Raw genomic sequence first — 22,630 nt, 5'->3', positions numbered from 1 at the left:
CAGTTTCATGGGTGTGCCACCCATGCTGTTACAAGAGCCAGCAATCAGAGTGGCCCTGTGGTTGGTTTAATGCTCAGCTGTCACCGTCCTCAAATGCTTAATCATTTTCAAACAAGAGTCTCTGCATGTTCATTTTGCCTTGGACCTGACAAATTATGCATCTAGGTCTGCCTGAGGCCACAGGGTGCATCAAAGTTGTTGTGACTCAGAAGGTGACCTTAGGCACACCACGAAGAAGGACAGACAGGAATGAAGTTTAAAGATTCTTGAGGAAGAATTTGTGATGGGTTGAGGACATGGAAAAGAAGGGCCCACTGGGAAGGGCATGAGGGAGCTCATACCCATCTACCCACCCATCTATCCACCCATTTACCCACCCATCCACCCATCTACTCACCTGTCCATCCATCCATCCACCCATCTACTCACCTATCAATCATTCAGCTAACATTTCTGAGACCCAAGATGAGTTAGGTGGGGTTACAAAGTTTCTACCTTTAGGAACTTATGCTCCATTGAAAATATAAGCTAGCCTTACCTACCCCATGCTAGGTCATGCACCCTGGGTCCCCCTCCTTGTTTTTTCTCCTTTGCCCTTTCTTTTCACACAAAAGAGTGAATTTGCTGCTTGTCTGCTTCTCCCACCAGAATGAGGGCTCCTGAGGACAGGGCTTGGTTTAAAGGCTCTATTACTGCAGAGTTCCAGTATCTAGAACAATCCTGGCACATTGGAGGTGCTCAGTACATATTTGTCTGATGAATGAATGAATGAATGAATGAATGAATGAATGAATGAAGAAATGAATGAATATGGTTCAGATCAGGGCTGGATTCAGATTTTTTTTTGAGAGAGAGAGAGAGTGAGAGAGAGAGAGACCACATGCACAAGCAGAAGAGGAGTGAGAGCCAGAGGGAGAGAGAGAGAGAAAATCTTAAGCAGACTCCACACCCAAAACAGAGCCTGATGTGGAACCTGATCCCAGGACCCTGAGATCATTACCTGGGCTAAAACCAAGAGTTGCCCACTTAACCAATTGAGCTACCCAGGAGCCCCTAGATTCAGATCTTTTGAAAGCCCTCCTTGCTAAAAGGATTAGGGTGACTTCCTCATATGTAATTTAAAAGATACATACTAAAATGAGTATAAGAAAATCCTTCAGAGTTTTAATTTTCCCCTTGGTGGTTATTTGCTGCTTTCTTGGACATAAGAAATATAACACACACACACACACACACACACACACACACACACACCTATTTTCTCTGTGTCCCTGCTCCACTGGCCCCTGAAACTTGCCTTCTCTTCCTGGTGGGTAGCTCAGCCCTATCATTTCACCTGGGGAGGGCCCCTCTGGTGAGGATTTGGGAGGATCAGAATGGGGTGTAGTGTGGCCGGGTGGGGGCTCACAGGGGAGCAAAGCTGGTGACGGAGGCAGGGCCAAAGCAAGAGGCTTGGAGCCATATCTAGGTTGAAAGGCAGATGGAGGTGAGCCAGAGAAGGCATCTGAGAACAGGTCCCAGCGGAGGAGGAAAACCTGGGACCAGAGTGACTCACAGGTTACAGGAGGAGAAGGCTCCCGGGAGAGGAAGATGAGGCAATAGTGAAATGTAGCACAGGCTTCCAACAGGATGGGATCTAGAGAAGGAGGCAACTGTGGTTTGCCAAGTGGCCTCTGCTGGTCCAGGGAGCTTGTGGGTCACCACAGTCACTAATGAGCTTCGGGAGGACTCGTGCTGGAGGTGAAGGACAAGATGCAGGATGAAGGGGCCTCTGAGGATCTCACATTCTGCAGTCACTCCCCGGTTAGCTTGTTGCCTGGCATACAGCAGGTGCTCAATAGATTCTTAAAAGTTCTCCCACCCCTCCGAGATGAGTTGGTGTATTTGACCCTCCTTTTATTTTTTTATTTTTTAAAGATTTTATTTATTTATTCAGGAGACACACACACACAAAGAGAGAGAGAGAGAGGCAGAGACACAGGCAGAGGGAGAAGCAGGCTCCATGCAGGGAGCCCGATGTGGGACTTGATCCCGAGATTCCAGGATCAGGCCCTGGGCCGAAGGCTGCGCTAAACCACTGAGCCACCCAGGCTGCCCGACCCTCCTTTTATAAATGAGGAGGGCCTGCTAGGGACAGGAGGGGACAGGCCTGGGGCAGAAATTGGGGCAGGGCAGTGACCTGAGGCCCAGACGGTTTGTGGAGCATGGAAAGCAGATATGCTTGCTCTGGCTTAAACCTAGAATCTTCAAGTGTTTCCTGCTTGGGATAAGGACCAAAGGAACGTGTCATTGGACTCGGCAGAGCCAGTGCTTTTCTCAGGCCTTGATATTTGCAGTCATCCTAGGTCTTTTTTAAAGGAAAAGAAAATATGGAATACATTGGAAATGTGAGGATAACACCATGTATGAGTAGGAAGGTGCAGTACAAGCTGGAGGTCTTGTACAAATGGTCCCGCGGTTTACCAGCTGCCCTGTGCTGCTCCAGGGGGCTCGTGGGTGTGGGTGCCCCCAACTCTTTCCCAGCAAGGTCTCCCCTAGTGTTGCATTGCTGCAGAAACGCAGGAGGATGCTATGGGCAAAAAAAGAGGTCCAAGCTGCTATCTCAATGTCTCTGTCTCTAAGAAGTTTGACCCTTGGTGGCCTGAGAAGTGAGCCCATTTATAACAAGAGACCCCAGAGTCCTAGGAATGTTTGAAGGCCCTCCTATCTCATCCTTCATTCTCTGAGACGCTTTACCAAGTGTCAGCTCTCAGAAAGGCATCCGGCTCTCATGCACAGTAATGTGTGTCGGATAGGATTTTCAGTAAGTCAAAAACAGGACTCTCAAATACAAAGTGAGCAAATGTCAAAGATTTAAATTTATCAGTGAAGGAAAGAAAAAAATAAATAAATAAATTTATCAGTGAAGGACCCAACAGGATGGTGGGAGGAGGAGGATTCTAGAGGCTGAGTCCAGAAGTTCTGACAGAGGAGAAAGCTGAAACATGATGGCTAGGGAACTATTTCGACTCTGTGAGTTAACAGAAAGTATGCATAGGGGCTCTGCCCACCCCCCCACCCACTCCCGCCCCTGCCCCGCAGAGCTCCTGAAATCCTTGCAAACTCCTAAGCAATAAGAGCGCTGGCACCATCTGTCCAGGCGACTCTGGGGGGACCCCGGGCTGGGGGCTGGTCAGCAAAAAGACCAAGTCAGTATGAGAAGCTTGAAATTCTTGGCTGCCCCCTAGCCCCATTCTTCAGAAAACAGAGAGGGGCTGGAAATGGAGTTAGCAATCCCTCATGCCTACATGAGGAAGCCTCCAAGACACCCCAATAGCACAGGCTGGTGAATGTACCCACGCTTGGAGAGTGATGCATGCCAAAGCCATGGAGACAGAAGCTCCAGACTTGCCCTATGTGCCTCCACTGGGCTGTTCATCAGCATCTTTGTCATATCCTCTAATAAACCAGCAAGTCTAAGTAAGTGTGTCCCTGAGTTCTGTGAGCCACTCCAGCAAATTCCTTGGACTCCAGGAGGGGTCTTTGGAACCCCTGTAGAGGGTTGGCCAGAGCACACATAACAACCTGCTATCTGAAGTGGTGGGCACAGGGGAGCCTTTGGTGAGGATCAAGCCCTTAGCCTGTGGGATCTGACGCTATCTGGGTAGACCATGTCAGAATGGAGTTGAATTCCTAGACACCCTGCAGGTGTCTGAGAATTGCCTATTGCTGTGGGAAAAACCTCCCCGTGTTTGGTGACTAGAAGTATCAGAAGTGAAGTGCTATGATGGTGAGTAGATGAGTCACAGAGCAAACAGACACAGGGCAGGAAGAGCTGCGTTTTCCCTACACAGGAAGGTGGAAAAAAATCTGAAGTTTATCCTAAGTAGGTACAAAATTCCTTAACATCCTACAGGGCAATGAAATCATACCTTTGAGTCTCTTTTCTTTTCTTTTCTTTTCTTTTCTTTTCTTTTCTTTTCTTTTCTTTTCTTTTCTTTTTTTTTTCTTTCCCTTCCCTTCCCTTCCCTTCCCTTCCCTTCCCTTCCCTTCCCTTCCCTTCCCTTCCCTTCCTTTCCTCCCTCCCTCCCTCCCTCCCTCCCTCCCTCCCTCCCTCCCTCCCTCTCTTCCTTTCTTCCTTTTTCTAAAATTTTGTTTATCTGACAGGGCAGGCACAAGCAGGGGGAGCAGCAGAGGGAGAGGGAGAAGCAGGCTTCCCAGCGAGCAGGGAGCCCGACACGAAGCTCTGTCTCAGGACCCCAAGATCATGACCTGAGTCTAAGGCAGACACTTCACCGACTGAGCCACCCAGGTGCCCTGGAATACTTTTTTTTTTTCCTACTTTTTTTTTTCCTTGCATCTAATGCAAAGGATTTCTGTTGGACAAAAATCTACTGGTTAACACATAGAATCTTCATAGAGTCTGGGGCCTGGTCGAGATACGTTTCCCCAGAGAAGAAGCAAATCCTTGGATGGGCCAGTTAGACAACAAGCCCATGAAATAATATTCAAATACCCTTTTGCCTTGTTGCCACATTTCAGATTATTTTTCTTAACCTGTGTGAGTCAGGAGTTTGTAAATGGCTTTGGGAGGTTCAATAATTAAATTATTTACCATGGTTTACATGCGTGCATTTTTTCTGGGGAAAAGGTTGTAGCTGCCAGTAGATTCTCACTAGTGACCCTCCCAGCATAAAAGCCACTGACCCAAGGCGCTAGCTGCCCATCTTCTTCTCCCTCCAAAGCGGGGGAATTTCCTTCTTGACACAGAAGTCTTCTGCTAATGCTCTCACTTGGATTTCTAGGCACCTACTTGCAGGCGCTGTGGGGCAGGGGGGTCAGTCACCTCTTCCCTATATTTGAGGTCCCAGTGTCCAGGCTGGTGCAGATCCAGCTAGGGACAGTCAAGCTGTCAACTTCCAGGAGTACCCACTGAGCTGTCACCAGCTTTGTGACCAGCACGCTGCTCTGGTCCCACTACAAGCTCAGGTCCAGGCCCCAGTGCACACTCTCCAGGCAGGCTGGGCTAGTTTGCGCAGACCTCGGAGATGACTGGGATCTGAAGTCCGAATGGTGGCCCTTGAACTCTTCTGACATTTTCCATAAAGAGTTCCCAGATTTATTTAAAATAAAACTCTACAGTTCAAGAAGCCCAACTTTTTTATCCATGGCTGGCAAGTAATGCATCGGGTCTTGGCAGTCTGGACTTTGGAATAAACATCTGTTGAAAGAGTGGATGTGCCTCATGCTGATCGCAAGCTCTGGCTGACAATCATATCTGCATTTCTGATGACTAAACCAGGAAATAAGTTATTCATTGACTACATTTTATTGTTTATAAACAAAAGCTTTTATTATTTTTTTAAAGATTTTATTTATTTATTTGACACAGAGAGAGAGCACAAGCAGGGGGAGCAGCAGGCAGATGGAGAGGTAGAAGCAGGCTCCTAGTAGGAGGAGGGAGGCTGATGAGGGGCTTGATCCCAGGACCCCGGAGATCATGACCTGAGCCCAAGGCAGACGCTTCACTGACAGAGCCACCCTGGTGCCCCTTAATTTTTAATTTTTGAAATTGAGGCCTACCATGCAGGTAGCAAGAACAGTAAGTTCATAATCTGAGGGATATAGAGCCCTGCATTTTCATATTACTCCACTGAGCCCGCCTGTGGCCTCCTTACTCTGTTTCTCAGTCACCCATCACTGCAATTATTATGCACATTTGTTATAGAAATCATACAGCAAGGGCAGCTGGGTGGCTCAGTCAGTTGGGTGTCTGCCTTCAGCTCAGGTAATGATCTCAGGGTCCTGGGATTGAGTCCCATGCCGGACTCCCTGCTTAGTGGAGCCTGCTTCTCCCTCCACCGTCCCCATACTTGTGCTCTCTCTTTCTACCAAATAAATAAACAACAAATAAATCATATAACATATAAATATTTTGTGTGTTTGTTTGGTTTTCTTTTATATGATATAAGATCTGTAGGATCCATCCACTTGTGTGTTAGCACTCTATTCTTTTTTTTTTTTTTTAAGATTTTATTTATTTATGAGAGACACAGAGAGAGGCAGAGACACAGGCAGAGGGAGAAGCAGGTTCCCTGTAGGGAGCCCGATGTGGGATTTGATCCCGGATCCCAGATGCCCTGAGCTGAAGGCAGATGCTCAGCCACTGAACCATTCAGGTGTCCCTTTATCCTTTTTTTGTTGCTCCTTATTGCTCTACTATATGGAGAAATCACAATATATTTATCCATTCTATGTTGATGGCCCCATGGGTTGTTTCTGGATTTTTGTCCATTTGAGTGAAACTTCTTTTTTTTTTTTTTTAAGATTTATTTATTTACTTGAGAGAGAGAGAGAGAACGAGCACAGAGGGAGAGGGAGAAGCTGACGCCCCACTGAGCAGAGAGTCACCAAGTCCCAAGGGTGGGACTTGATCCCAGGGCCCCGAGATTGTGACCTGAGCTGAAGACAGATGCCCAACCGCTTGAGCCATCCAGGCACCCCTAAGTGAAATTTCTGCAAACATTCTTGTACCAGACGTCTTTGCACAGACATGTGCTCTTATTTCTCTTCAGTGATACTCAGGAGCAGGATTACTGACTGGGTCATAGGGCAAGCCTATTCAAATAAGAATACCCTTTGGTTGTTACTAGGAGTTCCTGTCACTAGCACATGGTCGAGCTGTGTCTGAAACAGTTTGCTTGCACCTGCATGCTTTACCTCATTTTGTCCTTACCAAACTCCAGCGATGCTGGCTGAGCAAATATTATCGCCACCTGACGTGGGACTGCTGTTATTTGCCCACTACTGACAGCAGCTCAAGGTTCAAGTTCAGAGGGTTTCAAAGCACTGGAGAGGAGAGAGAAGCACAGAACTCCGGGATTACAAAATTGTTTCCTATGGGAAGTGAGAGCTAAATTCTAGAAAATCCCACATGTTTTGGGATCAGAACCTGTTGGGAGCTGCCAGCAATGAATAAGGCTGGCAGGAGAGTGGGACTCAGCAATGCTCTTGGCAGCCCAAGAGGGCCTACAAGCTTTTTTTTTTTTAAGATTTTATTTATTCATTCATGAGAGACACACAGAGAGAGGCAGAGACACAGGCAGAGGGAGAAGCAGGCTCCATGCAGGGAGCCTGACATGGGACTTGATCCCAGCTCTCCAGGATCAGGCCCTGGGCTGAAGGCGGAGCTAAACCGCTGAGCCACCCAGGCTGCCCCAGGCCTTACAAGTTTTGTATTACAATTGTTGTGCTATTTTAGGTTGGCCAATGGTATTCTTGGTATGTTGTGTGTGTGTGTGTGTGTGTGTGTGTGTGTGTGTTAGGGGGATGTGTTTTTATTTATTATTATTATTTTTTTAAATTTATTTATTTATTCATGAGAGACATAGAGGCAGAGACACAGGCAGAGGGAGAAGCAGGCTCCCTGCAGGGAGCCCGATGTGGGACTGGATCCTGGATCCTGGGATCACGACCTGAACCGAAGGGTGGCGCCCAACCACTGAGCCATCCAGGTGTCCCACAGGGGAATATGTTTTTAAAAAAGAACTTTTGTCTTTTAGAAATCTGTACTCAAGAACAGGTAGACAGAACAGTAGGATTTCTGGATTTGCTTTAAAGAAATCCAGAGGCAGTGGCAGGGGTAGACAAAAACAAGCTTGGCCCTCACTTGATAATTGTTGAAACTGTTTTGCTTGGTTATCCAGGAGTTTATTGATTTCATTAACTTTTATATGCTTGAATTTTTTCATAAAAAGATATTTTTCGGGCAGCCCGGGGGGCTCAGCTGTTTAGTGCCGCCTTCAGTCCAGGGTGTGATCCTGGAGACCCGGGATCGAGTCCCACGTCGGGCTCCCTGCATGGAGCCTGCTTCTCCCTCTGCCTGTGTTTCTGTCTCTCTCTCTCTCTCTGTGTCTCTCATGAATAAATAAAGAAAACCTGAAAAAAAAAAAGATATTTTCAGAGTAGAAAAAGGGGGGGTTTCTTAGTGATAATAAAGACAGTACATGCATTTTTTTAAAAAAAGGTTTCTGTATAGCCACAATAGGCAGCTGCTATAGTATGTTCCATTCAAACTGGGGAAGAATTGAAAAAAGAACAAAAACAGAAACGGACCTTGAGAAAGATTACTCTAGTTTCTGAGGCCGACTCTGGGATATTTTTGGCCCAAAGAGAACACAGGATTCGAAAGGCCCGGAGCTCCCCAGAGGCCTAGTTCCTGGGCTTTTTATTAATAGTGGCTGCTAAGCGGCCCTGGGGAGCTGCAGTCTCGGGGAGCAGAGCACAGGAGGAGAATGAGGCCTCCACGCTCAGGCTGGAACTGCTGGCGGGCGTGGGCTTCCTTACCGTGGCCCAAGAGCCCAGTCACTGGGGCACAGGTGACTGTAGCGACCTGGTGGCCCCATGGACAGTAGTCCTGCCTTTGCCCCTGCCTCACCCGGCCTGCAAGGTGACACAGGGACCGTGCGCAGGGAGGTGTGTAAGGTCAAGGCCACAGAGCCCTGGGAACATACACAGCGCAGGGCTGATCCCAGAGGGGAGCACCATGGGACTTAAGTGAGGAAGAAAGTGACCTTGGGCTGGGACCTGCAGACCGCCAGCTGTTGTATTCCAGGGAAAGGAGAGGGAAGAGCATTTGAGACAAGCCTGGAAAGCCTACTTGCCATGATTGTGGAGTAGAGGATGCAGGTCTCTGCAGGTGTGCCCTGGCCCAGCCCACCTGCTTTGGCAGGCTGCGAAATCTGGAGGGGAGGGGTGGGGGGTGTCGCAGCCTGGGACCCCTGGTGGGCAAGATGGGAGCCAGCAGTGGCGGGAAATCTCTAACTTGTAACTTCAGAGAAATGCAAATTAAAATAAATAGCATTATCTACACGCTCTCCTTTAGGACTGAGAAACATGAAGAGAGCGGATAGAGACAGACAGCACTGATGGTCCCTAGAGACAGGACTCCACTCCCATGCCTGGGTAGGAATAGATAGATGCCAGTAAGCTTTTTTGGGGCGGCTCTGCAAGTGACACCAATGTCACCAAAATGTCACAGGTGCCTGCCCTTTGACTCAGTTGCTTCACTACTAGGGATCTACAGAGAGAAATCAGAGCTCAGAGAGGCCCACTCACAGCCAGTGCAGCTTTATTTATACCCGCAATGGTGAAAAGGGGCTCTAAGGGCCGTGGGGCGCGTTCGTCACCGAGACAGAGGAGGTCATCTCTGTATCTCCACAGGGAACCGTCGTCCAAGGGGGGAGCCAAGTGAAAACAAGAGTGTCACAAACAGCACATATCCTGTGACTTCACTTCAAACAGCCTGGAGAGCGCACACCAACAGTTAACTGTAGTAGCAGCAGTGACGGGGGCGGGAACAAGAGAGAACTTTCATTTTCTCTTCTAAACCTTCCAGTGGTAACCACCAAAGGATACAGGCAGAAAGATGGAGGCAAGCATGGCCTTTGCATTGCCCAAAGAAGTCACTGAGCTCTAGGAGAGCCGGGTCTCTGTTCATAAACCTGGGGCCTTTACGGAGCACCTGTCACCTGCAGGGCCACCAGCTAGAGGGAAGGGAAGGCGCGGGGCGGGGCGGGGCGGGGCGGGGGGAACCGCTGCGCCCCTGACCTGAGCGCCCTGCGGCAGCTGCCGGCCCAGGCCCCGGGGGTCCGCCCACGCAAGGGTCTCTGGGTCACTCTGTCCCCACTACCAGCCAGGTCTTTCCTGGCACCTACGCTGCTTTAGGCGCCTGAATGATTAATTTGCCAAATCTTACCAAAGCCCCCGAGGGAGGTGTTTTTCTCCCGGTTAGATGAGGAGGAAGAGGCTCAGAAGGGTCGCGGGAACTCGCAGCAGCGGGTTGGCTCCGCGAGCCACGCGGCCTCCGGCTCGCCTGAGCTGTCACTCCGGGGACAATGTCCGATTTGGGGATTTGGGGCGACGGCTCTGGAGTTAGACTTGGCTCCAGCGTCGGGTCCGTTTTCTCAGCCATATGGTCATGCGCGAGTTAGTGATCCTTTCTGCAGCCCCGGCCGGGATCGGCTATTTATGGGGGCGCTTTGCGGATTAGAGGCTGCAATGGCTGTGGAGGGCTCGCGTGAACCCCGCACCCTGCTAAGCACTTTTACGGGCTTGGCCCACGGGAGTTGGCCCATTTTTCAGATGAGAAAACCGAGTCTCAGGGCTGAGGAATCTCGCCCCGGGCCCCAGGCTGGCAGAGGCGTTGGCCGCGTGCCCCCAGCAGCCTCAGTTTCCTCACCCGACACGCTCCCCGGGGAGCCGCGGAGGCCCCGCCCCGCCCCGGTCCCGCCCCCTCCGCGGCCCCCCCCCTCCGCCCGCCCCGCGCGGGGAGTCTCAGCCCCGCCCGCACCGCAGCCCCGCACGCTCCAGCCAATCGGCGGCGGCGGCGTCGGGTGCACTCGGCCTCGCCCGCGGCCCTCCAGCCCCCGGCTCTCGCTCGCTGAGCGCTCAGTGCGCCGCCGCCTCCGCCGCCTCCGCCTCCGCCGCCTCCGCCGCCTCCGTTCGCTGACTCGGTAAGGCTGGGCCGAGGCTGCGCCCGCGGACCTGCGGGCTGCGGCGGGCTCGGGGGGGGCGCGCGGGGACTGCCCGGGTCCCGACCCAGGCGGGGGCGGGGGGCCCCCGCGGCGCGGAGGGGAACCCCCAGCATCCCTCCACCCGGACGGCGGGTTTCGCCCGGAGCCCGAAACGCGAGCGCGGTAGGGACTCCTCACCTCCCGCCCCGGATCGGATCGCGGGGGGCGGGGGGCGTCCGCCGGGGGCCGGTGTGCGCGCGAGTCCCCGGTGCGGGTCCGGTGCGGCCGCGAGAGGGATGCTCAGCCCCCGGACTTGGCAGGATGCGCCAAGCCCGGGACTAGCAGGGCCACTGGCTTCTTTGCTCGCTCCTCTCCCCCTCCTCTCCCGGGAGTGGATTGGGTGTGAGGGTACGCCCGAGGGTCGGCCCGCCGGCGGGTGCGGTGCCGGAGCTGGAGGGATGCTCGGGTCTCCGGATTTGGCTGGATGCCCCCGGCCCGGGGCCACGAGGGGCGCCGGCTCCCACATCCGCTCATCCCACCCTTCTCTTAGGAACGGTTTGGGCGTGGGGGTCCGTCCGAGGGGCGGCGAGGCTGCAGGACGGATGCTCGGCCTTCTGGACTTGGCTGGGCGCCGTCCCCCCGCTCTCGATCCCGCCGCATCCCTCCCCCCATCGGGGTAGACTGGGTCTGGGGGGCCGTCCTGGGGTTCCAGGCGGGAGCTAGAGGGACGCTGGGGCCTCAGGACTCCCCGGCGCGCCGTCCGCCCCCCTCCCCGGCTGCCCCCGCATTGCAGCCGTCGGGACACGCCCTTGACGCGGGGCTCCAGGCGCGGCCCCGAGCGTCCGCCGGGGACCACAGGGGCGCCCGGCCGGGGTCTCCGCTGGCGGACGCCCCCCACCCCCCGGTGAGGCCCTGGGTGCGGGGCAGGTGGGCGCCGAGCGTCCGCCCAAGGTCGCGCCCCCCGCCGCGCGGGGGTGGGGGAGGGGCGTCACGTGACCGGGTCCGGGCTCCCTGGGCCCGCAAGCCCCGGCAGGCGCCGTCTGAGCCCCGACGGGTGCAGCCCTGACCTCCGCTCCCTCAGCGAGGCCACGACCATTTCGTTTCCTTTCGTTTTGCTCGGAAAGGCCGTGGGTCAGCGTCTTTGTTGGCTTTCGTGAAAGCTGGAGGGAACCAAGGTGAGGGCTGACTTGAACACCGAGACTTAACCATCCCGTATAATTAACCAGGTTCGGTGCAGAACACGCTTAAGCAGTCCCCGCTCAGGACAAGGCTTTCGGTTCCTCGGTGCTCCCTGGGTTGAATTATTTAAAGGGAGATTGTTGTGGGGGAACTGGTAACTTTGTAAGTTGCCGAATAAAATAGAAATCCGTTTTACCTTTTGAAACGTGTATTTTGTTACACCATCCTCTTGCACCGGCGTCGGGTTTCTGGCCATTCCAGATATTCAGGCGTGTTGATTTCCTCCCGAACCTCAAACTAAGGGATTAGAACGTGGCTGGACTCTCTGGTTTTTTGTTTTTTAATTTGTGCCAGCGAACAGCACCCCTCCCAGCCCCCCTTTCTCCGAAGTATTTAAGGTGACTCGCGGTGAGTGTGCACGGAGGACGACCTTAATGCAGATAGATGAGCTGGTCTTTGAGGGGAAGCAGGGTCTGGTGGGAAGGCCTATGGGGCCATCGCGTCCCTCGGAACTGAATGCAGCCTCAGACCGAGGGGTCTGGTGGTTGAGCCTCCGTGAGCCTGGGGGCTCCTCTTCGCCTCCAAACGACCCGTTTCCTTCCTGTGAAGCATTGCTAGACCCGGCCTCGCACCCTGAACTCCCATCTGTTGGAGTCCAACAGAAAAGGGCCACCTTTGGGGGCGCACATACTTTGTATCAGGGCGGCAGAAACTGGCTTCCTGCGCAGGCCAAAATAAGCTTTCGAGTTTGTCCCGAAAACAAGTGGCCTAACCCGGAGGCCCAGGGAGTGAACCTGGCGTCCCCGCTGCTGCCGCCCTTGGCCCGACCCTGGACGCGCGGTAACCCAGCGGTCAAGCCTGGGCCTCCGGGGAGTCCTGGGGCCAGGGCCGCGCTGATGCAACCCGGCCCTTCGCGCCCATTCATAGAAACACTTCATTTTTCCTGGGGCGGGAGTCCCTTCCGGGCGCGCTTTGGGCGCCTGGGGCGCGGGGCTGCGGGCCGGCCGTGGGGCGGCAGCCGGCGCCCGCAGCCCTTCGGTGCCCTCGGGGTTGGCCACGCGGGGCCGGGCCTTCCCACGGACAGGCGCTGCGTGTCGCCGGGGGAGGAGGACGGGCTGCGCCTGCGATGCGCGCCAGCTCGCTCCGGAAGGTCTCTCGGAGCCGGGCGGGTGGAACAGGATCTGAGCGCCGGGGACGCGCCGGGCCGGGGGCGGGGCTCGGGTTAACCTTTCCCCTACTTTTCGCAGCCGTCACGTGACGCCCGCGGGGGGGGCGGGGGGGCGGGGCGGGGCGCGGCGGCCGCAGCTGCCCGCGGCGCCCTCGAGGACGCGTTCCAGGCGAGCAATTAAAGACGCAGCCGGAGCTCGCAGGGCGGTGGGGAGGTGGGAGGCGGAAACGCGCGCCCGCTGCGGCCCGGGGCTGCTGCTGCACGTTGATCCGGTGCAGTTTTTCCTTTGTTGGAGAAAAGGTTTAGTCATTCTGCGTGGTTCTTGCCGGCAGGCCAGAGTGCTGCTGCCGCTGCTGCTGGTGCTGGTGCTCCTGGAAGCCTCAACTTCGCTTCCGGAAGAATTGGTGCTGTTAAGGTTAAAATAAAATTGGCATGTTCAGAGTGCGTGTCACAGATTCTCTGCTGGCTTTAATGGGGCCTCTTCTCTTTCTCCCCAAATGCTTGAGCCACTCCTGAGCAGCTCTTGCCAGCACTGTTCTGTTTGAAAGATAAGTAAGGACAAGCACAGGGTCCAACATGAAGGCGGTGCTTAGGGGACCCAAGGATGCGCAGAGTTGGCCTCCCCTCCGCGCCCAGGTCCCCGCTCCGGGGACCACCCTCTCACAGTGCCTTGGGTGCCTGTAGAAAGAGTCTAGGCTGCACAGGGCGTGCTTTACAAAAAAAAAAAAGAAAGAAAGGAAGGAAAAAAGATCTGGTAATTAACACAAGTAAAGAATATGTTCTTTTTGTTGATTTCTGACGTTTATGCCGCTTTTTGTGAACTTCACCTTTTACCCAGCGCAAATATGGGTGGACCTTGGGTTCCCAGCAGGCCCTGGGTGGAAGCCAACTGACCTTTTTGGGGTAAGGTGATCCTGAGCCTCAGTTCTCTGGAATGTCCACCTTTACTTTCCTGTAATGTGGGTTGTTTTTCTGCCTGTTTTTGGAAGTCAACAATTGAAATTTTGCTGCTGCCTTAGGCTTGCCTCTCTCAGTGTACAGTATATTTGCCACCGTGGAAGGCTGCGAGATTGCACAAGATTATCAACTAGTTGTTGGACACCAGGTAACTCAGGTAAAAAAAGAAAGGACTCCATACCACCAATGCTGTGGGTTCACCACCCACCTGTCCCCGCGGAACCTGAGTGTTCTAGATTCTTTCTGACCGTCCCTGAGTGCCACCTGCTACCTTTGCTTCCCACGTGACTCTTAAACTTGCCTTCCTGCTGATTCCTGTGACCCAAAGTGGCCTTTCAGATATTAATCCAGAGAAGAACATTTGGGATCCGTTCTCCCCTGGATTGCTGCACTTTTCTGATGCGGTGGGGTCCTTAGGGGCTGTGAAAGTCTGTGCCAGGGAAGGAAGCAGCAGACAGAGGAAGCTGTTACGTTCTTCCACCTGCCCGGTGCCCTTGTTTTGCCTTGTGACTGTGCTCAGGGATGTCTGGATGGGAGACCTGCAAGCTCCATACTTCCCACATCAAGGGAGGGACCAGTGACCTCCTCTTCCTACCAGTCTACTGGCTTCCTCCTGAGTCCCGAGGAGGCTGTTGATCCCCAGCGCACCCCTGTCTGGTCACCTCTTTGTTTCCGTGCCCTGGTGAGAAATACGGCTCCATGCAGATGGGACTCGTCCAGTTTCTGAGGAGTCAAGTTCTGAGGGTTAATTCCTTCTCTTTAGAAGCCCTGGCACCTCCTCCCACTGCCCCAGTAAAAGGTAATACGTGTTTAGGTTAAAAGCAAACACAAAATAACCTTGCCTTTAAGAAGTTTTCTTAGGCTGTAACTCTGACTTTACATTTTATGAAAGTCTTCCTCATTTATGAGATAACGCATCTGTCACTAATTTTCCTAAACGTCAACTCCTCTACTGCCCTTAAAAAGATTTAACGTGAAGAGTTTTGGTTTCTTTCTATTTTTTCAAAAACACTCTGTTGTACAATGGGGGGTTAAGGTTAGGGTACGATAAGGTGTACTAGAAATGAATCAGCAGCGCTCCTGCAAGCTGAATACCAGAGTGAGGAGGTCGGTCTGGGAGGTATCTGATGCTGGCAGGGCGTGCAGGGAACGGGGAGAGGGGGGAGAGGGGTCTAGGAAAGAAGTAGAGGGCAGATACACGTGGAAACCCACGTTCCTGGAGCATGGGACCATAGTTCGGAAGGTACAGTGTGTTCCTACATACTGTGGTGTCAGGCCTATTACTTGATGTGAGGGGGGCATATTCTGCATACTTGATGTGCCAGGAAACGATGTTAGGATAAGGCAGTGACATTTGTTCAAGGCCTCCCTCTCTGTCTCCTTGTCTCCCTGTCTCCTACACGCACGCGCGCGCGCGCGCACACACACACACACGGCTAAGTGGCAGAGCTGGAGTTTGAATCCAGATCCGTGTTCTCCAAACCTTGTGCCCCGTCTGTCTCCCTGTCCCAGGCTGCTTCCCAGACCCCTGTGCAGGCAGTGTTGGGTGTTAGCATTGCCCCCACCCCACCCCCCTGGATATGACACTGAATCAGCCTTATATGTGTTTCTGGATTTCCAGTTCCTCATCTGTAAAATGGTGCCTCTGACACCTGTTGATTTGTCTCATGAGTGGGGAGGATCCAGTAAGAGGCCAGATGTGAAAATAGTTTCAAGGGTATGAAGTAGGCATGAGTTTTAGCAAATAATACTATAGCCTCAGGCATGTTTTATGGATAGGACCATCCTCTCCAGGCCCTGAGCTGGAACTGGGGCTTGGCAAGGTCAGCGGCATCTCTGGGTGCCAGAGTGAGGAGCGTGCGAGGGAAAGCCACCTTGCCCTTGGTGTCAGGAACATTTGTGGGAACGATATCTTGCTCTGAGCAGAGGTTCAGGGATCTCTTTTGGGTGGAGGCATGCTTCTTCCAGCAGAGGGGCCGCCATCGGCATGGCTGGTGACACAGGTGCTTATGGATCTGCATCTGGAGAAAAATACTTGAGCGGAGCACAGATGATTGGGGCCTGGTGAGGCATTTTGTATTTTCTTCATAAAAACATGACTCTCGGTGACCTTTCCCGAATTCTTTTCTCTTGCGTGGATCATATTTCTTTGTATTTTTCTGATTGGCCATTATTTACTAGAGTGGGCACGATATCAGGTGTACATTTGAATTTGCTTTATTTTTATGCTAGCTCCGTGGGCAGAAGTTGGGTTTTTCCGGAGCCATAAAACAAACTATAATGATTGAGAATTCCCTCTATAATCTGCCTTGACTCAGCATCCTTACCCCATAAACGTGAATGGTGCCCCGTGAAAGACCGTGCTGTAGGCTCTGCCCACAGTGTCTCCTCTGGAGAGTTTTTCCAGGGTTGGAGGCCCGAGCATCCTCCCTGGTGAGGAGTACGGCCTGTGCTGTTGGAGACCCTGCCTGGTGTTCCACGTGGCTGCTAAGCCGTTGCTTCCTGTGGGTAACCTTTCCTCAAAGGATTCCCAACACAGCTGTTGACCCGCTAGATGAGATGGGCCGCCCTTTGCCGGATTTTAATAGCAGGCTGAGCCCACTCCTGTGCGCGCGTGAATTGTGCAATTCAGTGGAGAGGCTGGTGCCTGTGAATAATTTTAGCGTTGGCACCAATCGTGTTTGTAGTTACTGTAGTTTTATTGCTGACTGCAATCACATCGTTTCGGTTACAACAGGATGACCTAATTTTATATTTGTGTAGCTTTAGGAATCTTACGTGGAACTTTTAATGGAGTACCTACCACTTAACTTGGGAGGTAGGCACGTGGTGTTTGGAGTTGGACGTGGGTCTGCTGGCTGTGACCTTGGGCAGGTGTCTTGGCACCTGCACGTTGATCTGCCCCTTGGTAAATTCTGTGCCCCTTCCCTGGGTTCTCCTGGGAATCAGATGGGTAACGCGGGTGAGACGCGGGTCATGTTGTCCAGTAGCTACAGTTTGGTAGAAGGAATATTTTTGTGTTTTCATTGTTAAAAGCACAGGAAAGAATCTGCTGCATTTGTCTGTCTGCCTACCTACCTTTCTGTCTCCTTAACTGTTGTTTTTAAGGTTAGGTTGAAAGACCTCTGACAGCAACTAATTACATATTTTGGATATCACAGGGCAGGTTTTACTGTTTGTTTATTACGGAGGTGATTTCCATATCTGAATTTCCCCCCCGGGCTGTTTTGGAATCCGGCTAAGCACTTTGCATTGTGCTGACCTTTTACCTCCTTTCCTTAGCCAGCTGCCTGCCCCAGAATCCTGGCGGATGGGGGTGGCACTGGGCCGGCTCCTCCTGAAGGGTAAGGGGACTAGCTTAGGGATGGCTGATGTTATGATTGCTGGCCGCTGACCTTGTGTGAACAAATTATGGTGAGGAAGAGTTGATGGAGGAGGAGGACAAAGCAGGCACATATGAAAAATGAACTACAGAACAATTTTTTTTTTTAATTTTTATTTATTTATGATAGTCACAGAGAGAGAAAGAGAGAGAGGCAGAGACATAGGCAGAGGGAGAAGCAGGCTCCATGCACCGGAAGCCCGATGTGGGATTCGATCCCGGGTCTCCAGGATCGCGCCCTGGGCCAAAGGCAGGCGCCAAACCACTGCGCCACCCAGGGATCCCCCAGAACAATTTTTTTGTCCAAAGATGGGGTGAGTGGCATTGGGCAGTTATCAAAATTAAAGTAGTCTTACTGAAACTAAAGTATGTGTTACGTCAGCCCCCACCCCCCGCCCCCAGCATTCACTTGGCATTAAGTGTTAGAGAGCTGTCTGTCTGTGGTCCTCAATGGATTCAGAGTAGAACAAGGATTTGTGTCCTGGAGACACTCCTCACTTCCGTTGGGAGATTAAATGAAAGATTTTTTTTAAGTTTTTAAAAAGGTTTTCTCTTTTTTTTTTTTTAAATTTATTTATTTATTTATTTATTTATTTATTTATTTATTTATTTATTTATTTATGATAGTCACAGAGAGAGAGAGAGAGAGGCAGAGACACAGGCAGAGGGAGAAGCAGGCTCCATGCACCGGGAGCCTGATGTGGGATTCGATCCCGGGTCTCCAGGATCGCGCCCCGGGCCAAAGGCAGGCGCCAAACCGCTGCGCCACCCAGGGATCCCTAAAAAGGTTTTTATTTATCAGAGAGAGAGGGAGGGAGCATGCACATGTGAGATGGAGAGGCTGACTCCCCGCTGAGCATAGCCTGACTCAGGGATTCGATCCCAGGACCCTGATATCGTGACCTGAGCGGAAGGCAGATGCTTAACCAACTGAGTCACCCAGACGCCCCCTAAATTAAAGATTTACAAATGAAAGTCACCTTCCAGCCTGTGTGGGGAGAATCACCAGCTGAAACCTGGTGGAACTCGGTTCTCTGGGAATGTGGGGTCAAAGGCAGCCTGCAGAAGGGGAGTTTGAAGCTAAGTGTGAACCCAGAAGATGGGAATGGAGAGAGAGCAAAGGCATCCCAGCTGTGAGTTGGAGTTAGCAGGCTCTCCCGGCCAAGGCCCAAGTGGGGGTCTGGCTTGGGAAGCTGTAGGAACAGCCGCATAATAGACCAGTGATGTGAATTTATAAAAATTGCCATAAATAGGTCGTTGCTCTCAACTCGGATCTTGGCGTCTTTCCGAGAGCAGATTAACATAAGATGCTTAAGTTCTCTGGTGCAGACCTTGTAGACTCTCTCTCCAGTAGTGGGCTTCATGATTTTTAAAGTAGCACGTCACATGGTTCCCATGCTCAGCCTGGGGGTGCAGCGCCCAGGTGTGTTCCAGGCCGGGAGGTTCATGCAAGCTCACGTCAGCTGGGGCTCCCAGGTGGGCACTCTCCACCAGAGGCGGCCAGAGGTGGTTTCTGCAGTGCCAGGAAAAATAAGCAGGTCCACAGCCCCACAGCATGCCAAGCCACATAGACCCAGGGGGCTTTCTTTCTATCTTCAGCACTTTGGGTAAATTTCTTCACGTCTCAAGTGCCTCAAGTGGCCACTTCCTGGTTTACCCCTAAACTGGTCTAGCAGGTGCACAGCAAGAGGTGGCCTGACATCAAGAATAGTCCCCAAGGGGCCTTCCCCCTAGCACAACCAGGGCTTCTGGGGGAGGAGGAGCCAGCCTGTGTTCCCAGAGGGTGCGTCTGCTGTCACTCTCTTCCCTCCTGCTCAGATTTCTTGTCAGAGGGCTTCCGGTGGAGATGATTCGAGGGAAATAATGAGTGACCCAAAGGGGAGTAAAGCTCTCTTTTATGCTTTTGTGGTTTGTTTGCAGCCTCTCCCCCTCCCTGGTCTTTTCTGCTTTTCTCGCCGTTACCGGTGTTTTCTCTAGCCATGTGAGAACTCGGAGTGCAGGTGCGCATCCTGCTGAGCAGGAGGTGGATCCCAGCAGTCATGCCCTGTAAACTTTGTTCCCAGAGATCAGCCACCTCTTTCCACCCAGGTAGATAGGTGCTCAGGTGAGGATGGTATGGTGGCAGTGGGGGTGAGGGGCAGCATACCTTTCCAGACTATCAGGTTCTGGTGCTTGCACCCAGCACAGGGGTGAGGTGCAGCATGAGGACACTCCAGCCTGTGTGCATGCCTGGGCCTAGCAGGCAGTGGCGGTGTTAGGGAGGGAGAAACGGGGAGGGTGTGTGGAAGGTGACGGGATGAATTTGCGGTTGACTAGCTTTGGTGTCAGTGGAGGTGTGCATGAAATGGTGAGTTGTGTGTGCAGGGAGAGGTTAGAGCCCCAGGCAGGGTCCTGCGGGGGGCTGAGTCCTGGGGTGCAGAGGGGCTGGAAGAGGAACCAGTGGCCCCCAGCTCAGAATCCTGAGAATCCCTAAGAGGGGCGAGTGGCAGGAGCAGAGAGATTGTGGGAAGGTGTCTGTGCCCGGTCACCTTGTCCAGGAGTGAGTGAGGCCAGCCCATGGACACTAACAGTTTAGTTGTATGTCATAGATGGGACACTGCAGAGCCCAGTGACAGCCCCAAGGGGCAGGGAGGGAGGTATGGCCTGCCCTCGCCAGGGCCACTGTGCTGTGGCCTTCACTGTTGTGCTGGAAGGTTGGTTGGAGGGATAGAGAAGAGGCTGTCGATCGTAAGTGGCCTGCATCCACACGCAGGCCTGGCCTGCCAACTGGCCCAGGGCCCTTCCTCTTCCAGGGTGTTGGGGTTTCCAGCTGTGCTGACAGAATGACAGGACAGCCTTGCCTGGCCAGGGTCTCCCGGGAGGCCAACCCGGGAACGGAGAGTTCAGAGACTGGGCAGTGTCACATGGACACAGCAGGTTCATCGGTACTATTCCAGACTGTGTGTAGCATGTATGATTGAAAACTTTTAGAACAGAAGACAGCCTTGCCGTGTAGTACAGTGACGTTCACTGGGGCTCTTTTGAGGTCCCCTGATTCATAATTGTCCAAAAATTAATTGATGGCTTGTCTCCTTCCCCTGGGCAGGTTGCCTCTTTCCAGCCTCCGGCGTGGTTGGCCTCCCCTCCAGCCTTTGGGAAGTGACGGTAGCTGTGCCTATATCAGTTACTCCGGCTGTCCTTCTGGGGAGACGGGGAGGCAGGGCAGGCGGGCAGGCTTCACCCACACCCACCTGGGTGAAAGGTGAGGGTGTGCCCCGCGTCCGGTGCAGAGCGAGCAGTTCCTGCCAGGGTGCAGTAGGTCAGGGGTGCTGGGATCCCACAGACAGTCTTTGTTGTTGTTGTTCTAGGTGTAGTTGGGTGGGTCGGTAGATATTCTTATGTTGTGGACACAGTGGAATGCAAGGGCAGGCTTGTGGGCAGACAGCAGCCCTGGAAACAGACCCCTCCTTATTTGACTTTGTCTCCATGCCTGGTTAAGGGGCCCAGCCATGGCTCTGTTGAGGCTGGCTCGTGGCTCGTGGGGCTCAGGGGTGAGGTGTCCCCAGAAGGCAGACACACTGATGAGCTCACAAAGGGCCTGGGAGCTTTGAAAGTTCATTCCTGAGGGTCAGATGTAGCGCTGAGCTACAGTGGACAGGTATTTTATTTTGTTAGATACGTTTTAAGAAATTATGATTTTTTTTATTTGAGAGAGAGCGCGCACACGAGTAGGGGAGCTGCAAGCAGAGGGAAAGGGAGAAGCAGACTCTGCTGAGCAGGGAGCCCAATGTGGGGCTCGATCCCAGGACCCTGAGATCACGACCAGAGCCAAAGGCAGGCGCTTCATGGACTCAGCCACCCAGGCGCCCTATTTTAAGAAATTATTAAGAGAGAATCACAAACGTACAGGAGAAAAGAGCCCAGCATAGCAGAGCCCGATAACGGCCACTGCCCGACTTCACCAGTTCCCACCGGTGGCCAGCTTCTACCTCTGCTCCTCTGTGCGCTCCACCCCCAGGGATCTTGAAGCAGACCCTAGACTTGTCGAAAGATGAAATTGCATTGATAAATATTTCAGCATGTGTCGGTAAAAGATAGTAGCTCGTTTAAAACATAACCACACTATCCTATGCCACCTAAAAATATTTAACAGTAATCCCTCGATGCTATGAGCTGACAGTTGTTTGGAGGAGGAGTCCTCAATGAGTGGGACACTGATGGCCCTGCCCACCTGCCTTACCTGTTTGGGAGAGAAGGTTTAGGCACATGAAGGTTGAATAGATGACACTTGAGTTTCAGGAGGCTCGAGAGGCTGCATTTTAAAAATAGCAGCTTTAGGGGCACCTGGGTAGCTCAGTGGTTGAGTGTCTGCCTTTGGCTCAGGGCATGATCCCGGGGTCCTGGGATCAAGTCCTGCATCAGGCTCCCCTTGAGAAGTCTGCTTCTCCCTCTGCCTGTGTCTCTGCCTCTCTCTGTGTGTCTCATGAATAAATAAAGTCTAAAATAAATTAAAATAAATTAAAATAATAAAATAAATAAAATAAAATAAAATAAAATAAAATAAAATAAATAACCGCTTTATTGCGGTATGACTTCACGCACTGTCCCTATGCCCACCCAGAGCATGCACTTCAGTGGGTTGAATCCATTCACACACAGGGGCACCCAGCACCATCCCTCCCCTCGGCCATCCACCCCACTCAGTGGTCATGTGTACCCCAACCCCAGGCAAACACTTCTCCCTTCTGGCTCTGTAGATTTGCCTGTTCTGGACACTTGACGTAAATGGAGGTGTACAGTATGTGGCTTTTTGAGTCTGGCTGCCTCCTTCCTATAGTAGGATATCCTCAAGGATCATGAGTGTGGTAGCGTGTGTCAGGTGCTTCACTCCTTTTTAATAGTAAAGAACATTCTGTTGGATGAATAGGCCACATTTTCTCTACCCATTCATCAGTGGAAGGACATTTGGGCTGTTTCTGTTTTGTTTTTGTTTTTGTTTTTGTTATTTGAGTAATGGTGTTATGAGCCTCTGTGTACAGGATGTTGGGTGGACACGTGTTTGGTTCTCTAGCATGGACACCGGGGCGTGGAAGTGCGGGGCTGTGTACTAACACCATGTTTTGAGAAACCACCAGACTGGTGTCCATAGCAGCTGCACTGTTGTGCATCCCCACCGGCAGCACATGGGGGTTCTGGATTCTCCACCGCCTTGCCAGCACTTGTTACCCTCCATCCTTTGGATTCTAGCCATCCTGGTGGGTGTACAGTGGCATTTGGCCTCAGTGTTGATTGGCATTTCCCCGACAGTGATAGGAGGTAGCATTGAAAGCATATATTGTTTTTCTTTTTCTTTTTTTTTAAATATTTTATTTATTTATTTATGAGAGACACAGAGAGAGGCAGAGACACAGGCAGAGGCAGAAGCAGGCTCCATGCAGAGAGCCCAACGTGGGACTTGATCCCGGGTCTCCA

General features: G+C 52.5%; 1 protein-coding gene and 1 long non-coding RNA gene across 2 annotated transcripts in view; one reads left to right on the top strand and one right to left on the bottom strand.

The window, feature by feature from the left end:
* Positions 1-9,092: 9,092 nt before the first annotated feature.
* LOC144292438 (uncharacterized) lies at positions 9,093-10,255 on the bottom strand. The gene is made up of 2 exons (XR_013359835.1): positions 9,737-10,255; positions 9,093-9,283 (listed from the first exon to the last, which is right to left on the bottom strand). It is a non-coding gene; the product is annotated as an uncharacterized LOC144292438 (long non-coding RNA).
* Positions 10,256-10,350: 95 nt separating this feature from the next.
* Positions 10,351-22,630, top strand: part of CPT1A (carnitine palmitoyltransferase 1A) — a 57,097-nt gene continuing 44,817 nt past the window's right edge. The window contains exon 1 of the mRNA XM_077862729.1: positions 10,351-10,493. The gene's annotated coding sequence lies outside the window, so the exon portion shown is untranslated. The remainder of the gene's footprint in view (positions 10,494-22,630) is intronic.

The sequence above is a fragment of the Canis aureus genome, chromosome 21 (genome assembly GCF_053574225.1).
Source record: "Canis aureus isolate CA01 chromosome 21, VMU_Caureus_v.1.0, whole genome shotgun sequence".
NCBI classification, from domain to species: domain Eukaryota; kingdom Metazoa; phylum Chordata; class Mammalia; order Carnivora; family Canidae; genus Canis; species Canis aureus.
This window is presented reverse-complemented; position numbering and strand designations above follow the sequence as displayed.